The sequence below is a fragment of the Onychostoma macrolepis genome, chromosome 15, assembly GCF_012432095.1.
Source record: "Onychostoma macrolepis isolate SWU-2019 chromosome 15, ASM1243209v1, whole genome shotgun sequence".
Classification (NCBI taxonomy): domain Eukaryota; kingdom Metazoa; phylum Chordata; class Actinopteri; order Cypriniformes; family Cyprinidae; genus Onychostoma; species Onychostoma macrolepis.
The window spans coordinates 6,593,268-6,599,478 of record NC_081169.1 but is presented as its reverse complement, the minus strand read 5'-3'; positions in this window follow the sequence as shown (position 1 = coordinate 6,599,478).

Sequence of the window (6,211 nt, the reverse complement as noted above, 5' to 3'; positions counted from 1 at the left end):
TCTTGAAGTCTGTTTGATGAAGAAAAGCAAAACTTTCAGTGCAGAATAAGTTTCAAAAGTCTTTCAGATTAATATTAAAACTGTCAGATGTTAGACTATGTATATCATAACCTCAATAACAAAGTTAACTAATAAATCTACCAGTGACTATACTCCAAATTACATCAGTTACTTAAGCCACTATGCGCTGATTACAACTTTATCGAAACGTAACCAGCCCTGATCTCATGTTCTCTTGGCTTTTTTTATTTTTTGCCATAACTAACAGGTCTAAACAAACACACAATTATGGCAGCCAAAAAAATTATAATGTTTTAAGTCAAGGGCCAAGAGCCCAACTAAAGCAAACACTGACCTCGATAATGGTAATTCAAACAAAACTAAAACATCAACATCTAAAGTCAATCTGGTTAGTAACGTGTGAAGCTGGTAATGCTGTTTATGGAGTTGTTTAATCATCCTCTGCTGAGCTCTTGAGAGATTTAATGTCTTCTTTTATCTTGTGTTGATCTCATCGAAGGCTGTGACTGAAGTCAGTTGTAGTTCTTGTATTTCTGCTCGTCTCGTCTCTTTTTTTTCTGTTTTTTTCTCTTTCTTTCAGTGATTCAGTTTGTTGACAGCAGGAGTTCTTCGTTAATGTTCAATCATCACTCAATTACTAAACTTATTATCTCATTAACTTTAACACTGCTTCAGTGTTACTTTTTTAACACTCTTGAGTGTGGATTATATATACACTAGGAGTGTTGATTTAACACTGGAGGTTTTACTGTGTGTTGTTGGGAGTTTGTGGGAAAGCCGTGTGCTTGCGTGAGAGAGTTTGAAAGAAAAATGCTTTAGGTTAAAGTTAAGATTTTACTACACACTATAAACATTCTAACTTAGAAACACAACACTATTTTAATTTTTTTATTTTCAACAAACCGGTTGTCCTTTTTTATTGATTAATATGATAGAATCATGCTGAATTTACAAGGATGTGTATTTATACAATAATGTTTCATGTACTCACTGGTTACTGTATACATATTCAAGAGAAATGCGTAACCTCAGTTGTTTTAATCAATCTAAAGTTTTTAGTACGTCATTATAATATCTTATTATAATAAGAAAAGTCTTTCATACATTCTATTTTCATCTGCCCCCCGGGGGCGGGTCTCTGTTACACAAAAAGCAACTGAGTGTGGTTGTGAATCCTATATGAAAGCTAAAAATGGCCTTTTAAACTATTTTTAACAGTAATATTGAACTTTACACATTTTACACATACGTAACGTGCATCTTAACACATGCTTATTGTTTCATTTCAATTTTGCACATATCATAACTGTACATACATATTTGTCTATATTATATATTGCGTTTTTGCCATTTTGTACATTGTCTATTTGTATATTATTCTTTTATTATCTGTGTCCTGTCCTGTTGCTGTCTTTCTGTTGCACTGTGGAGCTTCTGTCAATATAACAATTCCTCGTATGTGCAAACATACCTGACCGATAAAGCTCGTTCTGATTCTGATTCTGATTCTGATGTCATCACAAACCGTAAGACACATCAGTTTGGGTGATAAGATGGAGTTATCAAATATTTGATTGTTGCTTATATCTATTATTTGATCAAATCTTAGTGAAATAAAACTATAAAGAGCCAATTGTTTTTATTTTAATAAAATAAAACATTATAGTGTGAAAAATAAATGTTGCATTTAAACAGCATGGTTAATAATGCCGTTTTAAAGTGAGAAAGAAAGTCTAATCTGTTGTAAAGATGAAACATTTGTTGCACCTTGTTTAAGACACTCTTTGTTGTAAACAACCTTACAACAGCTAATTTTAGTCTATTTTAGATCTAATTCATAAAGAAAAAAACCTCTGTAAGCGCATTGCATTCATCAGAGGATCATTTGACAACTTCTGATCCTCATCACGGTTTTAGGTGTGAAAGATCTAAAATCTACAAAAACCTTAAATTATTTGTTAAAACAAAAGTTACATCATTGTTTAATCATACTGTTTTCCATCATCTTGTAGAGATACCCTGTGTGATGCTAAAAGTTCACAAGTTTGTAAAAGGTTTGTATGAGACATCATAAAAGTTTAAATGTTTAAATGTAGGGGATTGTTTGTGTATGTTTGTATTTATGTTTGAGTATTTTCTTCCTAAACTATACCTAACTTTTAACTTAACCAGCTATGTGTCATATAAAAACTTCAAAAGGGGTCGCATCCTTTGATAAATGAACAGCTACACCAAAGTTTACGATGTCACAGCCCCCTCAAAAACTCGTTAGATTGCAAATGAGTTGCGTCTCCAGAAACACCTTTAGATGTTTTACAGCAACTCTCGATCTGATACGGACGCGTCGTTAATCATACGTCCAGACACACTGTGTCGTTCTCATTTCGTTGTCCCCTGCATGAGACGAAGTATTTACATTTCGTGCTATAATGTAAAAAGTTTAGGCGTCTACGGATGAAAAATCCAAAGACGTCCGAAACATTTGCTTTCATTCCGGTTTCCGCTCACATACGTGCGTATGCGTTTGAACCATTATAGCAGGCTAGAAAGTTTAAAGATTGACAAAAATCATAAATAAAGGTATTATACTACTAAAATAAAATAAAACAAGACAAACAACCTTTTCCTGTGGCTTAAAGGCGATTTTTATAAGAAAAAAAACCTAATTTTTAAAAGTGAAAAAAGTCTGGGTTATATAACACGTCAGAAGTCTTAAACTTGACAAAAATAGAAGAGTAAATTAAAGGAATTACTAAATTAAGTGCGAATAACTAAACTAAAGTAAATAAAATAAAATACCCTGCGGGTTAGGTAGGCCTGTTTGTTTAAAAGGTAAACACCTAATTTTAAAGTGAAAAGCTTTAGGATGAGTGCCGAATTGTTTCATTAATTAAGAAATGTTAAAGATTTATTAAAATAACGTTCGTTCTAATGTTAAAACATTACTTTAATTCTTTTAAATCTTTGCATCGGTCTCACGCTGTTAGGGGGTGGCGGAAGGCGTGGTCTGGACTCGGCTGCGTAAACGCATTCTGAATTTGACGCGCTAGCGTGCGGTTATCTGACGGATGGGCTGCTCTTTTTCTTTTGTTTAATTTTTGTAACAAGATTTCGACTTTTTACTTAACGTTCGCTTCAGATGCTTTTTTGTTGTTGTTTTAGAATACGGATAAGATAAGTCAGATCTATTTGCTGTAACTTGTGCACAGTAAAACCTCCAGTGTTAAATCAACACTCCCAGTGTATATATAATACACACTCAGAGTGTTAAAAAAGTAACACTGAAGCAGTGTTAAAGTTAATGAGATAATTAGTTTAGTAATTGAGTGATGATTGAACAATGAAGAACACCTGCTGTTAACAAACTGAATCACTGAAAGAAAGAGAAAAAAACAGAAAAAAAAGAGACGAGACGAGCAGAAATACAAGAACTACAACTGACTTCAGTCACAGCCTTCGATGAGATCAACACAAGATAAAAGAAGACATTAAATCTCTCAAGATCTCAGCAGAGGATGATTAAACAACTCCATAAACAGCATTACCAGCTTCACACGTTACTAACCAGATTGACTTTAGATGTTGATGTTTTAGTTTTGTTTGAATTACCATTATCGAGGTCAGTGTTTGCTTTAGTTGGGCTCTTGGCCCTTGACTTAAAACATTATAATTTTTTTGGCTGCCATAATTGTGTGTTTGTTTAGACCTGTTATTTATGGCAAAAAATTAAAAAAAGCCAAGAGAAAATGAGATCAGGGCTGGTTACGTTTCGATAAAGTTGTAATCAGCGCATAGTGGCTTAAGTAACTGATGTAATTTGGAGTATAGTCACTGGTAGATTTATTAGTTAACTTTGTTATTGAGATTATGATATACATAGTCTAACATCTGACAGTTTTAATATTAATCTGAAAGACTTTTGAAACTTATTCTGCACTGAAAGTTTTGCTTTTCTTCATCAAACAGACTTCAAGAATCAGCATATGAATCTCAACAATGGTGACAATCAACATAAAGCTCCATGTTGCAGTGCATTCTGGGAGCACCAATCAAAACTCATCCATGGCTCCCAGCATGCAATGCGACATGAATAAATTATGCAGCTGTCTTAGTATTTTCTTTTATTCTTACTATTTCCTTTTGTTTTGCTATTTTGTTGTGACTTTTAGCAGCGTGTTTTGTGATGTTCACAGAGGATCTTTTTATCTGAATTTGTTGATTGTCACCATTGTTGAGATTCTTACGCTGAGTCTTGATGTCTGTATGATAATGCAGTCTTAAGCTTCTAGTGCCGATTTACTTTTGAAAGTCTTTCAGATTAATCTTAAAACTGATGGCTCAAGCTTTATATTATATGTGAACAAAGCCACAAATTTTAATCAATCGATGATGATGCTATGAATGAAATCAGTTATGGAAATCACTAAATGCCGGTGACCTCTTTATGAAAGTCCAACCATCAACACCCAAATGCCATAACTAACATGTCTAAACAAACATGCAGCCAAAGTAATTGTGTTGTTTTAAGTCACGGGTCAAGAGCCCAACTAAAGCAAACACTGACCTCGATAATGGTAATTCAAACGAAACTAAAACATCTAAAGTCAATCTGGTTAGTAACGTGTGAAGCTGGTGATGCTCTTTATGGTGTTGTTTAATCATCCTCTGCTGAGATCTTGAGAGATTTAATGTCTTATTTTATCTTGTGTTGATTTCATCGAAGGCTGTGGCTGAATTCAGTTGTAGTTCTTGTATTTCTGCTCGTCTCGTCTCTTTTTTTCTTTGTTAACAGCAGGTGTTCTTCATTAATGCTCAATCATCACTCAATTACTACACTAATTATCTCATTAGCTTTAACACTGCTTCAGTGTTACTTTTTTAACACTCTGAGTGTGGATTATATATACACTGGGAGTGTTGATTTAACACTGGAGGTTTTACTGTGTGAGAAAAGCCACCTTTTAATCTGTAATGATAGAACGTTGTAAACGTTCGCTTCTGATACTTTTTTGTTTTGTTTTAGAAGACGGGTAAGATGAGTCAACTCTATATTATTTAACTTTGTAATGTTATGCTATTGTTTTAACTAAGGTGTCAGATGCTTTGTTTGTTTTAAATAAACAAACACGCTCACTTCTACTTCTTTTTATTTAACTTAAAACGTTTTTAAACTAGTTAGAGTTCGTTACAACAACACTAGCAAGTCGTTGCTCATTTTACGTATGTTTTTTGTTGATATGTGTGCGTGAAAAACTCTAATAAAAACTTCCCTTTGTCCCGTTTAACACAGTTTCACAATTTAAAGTTTAAACACATAATAGTCTTCAATGGCCCACACAAAAACACGGTTCCCAAAACATTCATAAATACCTTAGGATCACTGGACAGTAAAAACAGATGCTCATTTAGATGGGTGGGGGGGGTGGACAAAACAGGTGTCCAGTTTGGGTGGGTGGGTGGGTGGAGGGGTGGGGGGTCTTATCTTTATGAGAGGGCAATAAATCAAAAATTTGGACACAAAGCACACTGGGATCTCTCTCTGAGAAACAATTAAAACGCTGATCACCGAGAATCTTTTCCATCATGCTGAAATCTCTCTGAACCAATGCACAGTCCAAATGGCATACATGTGATAGTGCCAAAATGGAGTACAAAAAGCACAATACAAAAATTCTCAGCAACCTTCACTTGATTATAACCACTACTGAGATCTATGGGCTTGTTGCCATTTTTTTTAAACAGTAACTAGTGGTGAGGGATAGGGGCTACAACTCTCACTAATGCCCTGCTCCAAAAGTTGTGTAATATGACTCTTCACCTCTTCATACTTGCTAGGGGAAAGATGATGATATCGCTGACAAATCGGGAAATCATCAGTGACTGTTATCGCAAGCAGTATAACGTCTCGGTTACATAGGTAACCCTCGTTCCCTGAAGGAGGGAACGGAGACGTACGTCAGACTGACCGACGAATAGGAATCTCGCTAGAGAGGCCAATCTACTTCGAGTGTAACTAAAACGAGCCAATGCACATTGTCATGCAATCATATGCAGCAGCTGCTCACCTCGCAGCGCGGATATATAATGAGCAGCAGGTGCGTTGCATCTTTAGGTTTTCGCTGAGGAGCCGAACAGATAAGGTGGCAGCATCAGCGGGGTCCAGCGACTGTGGCGACGGGACGTACGTCTC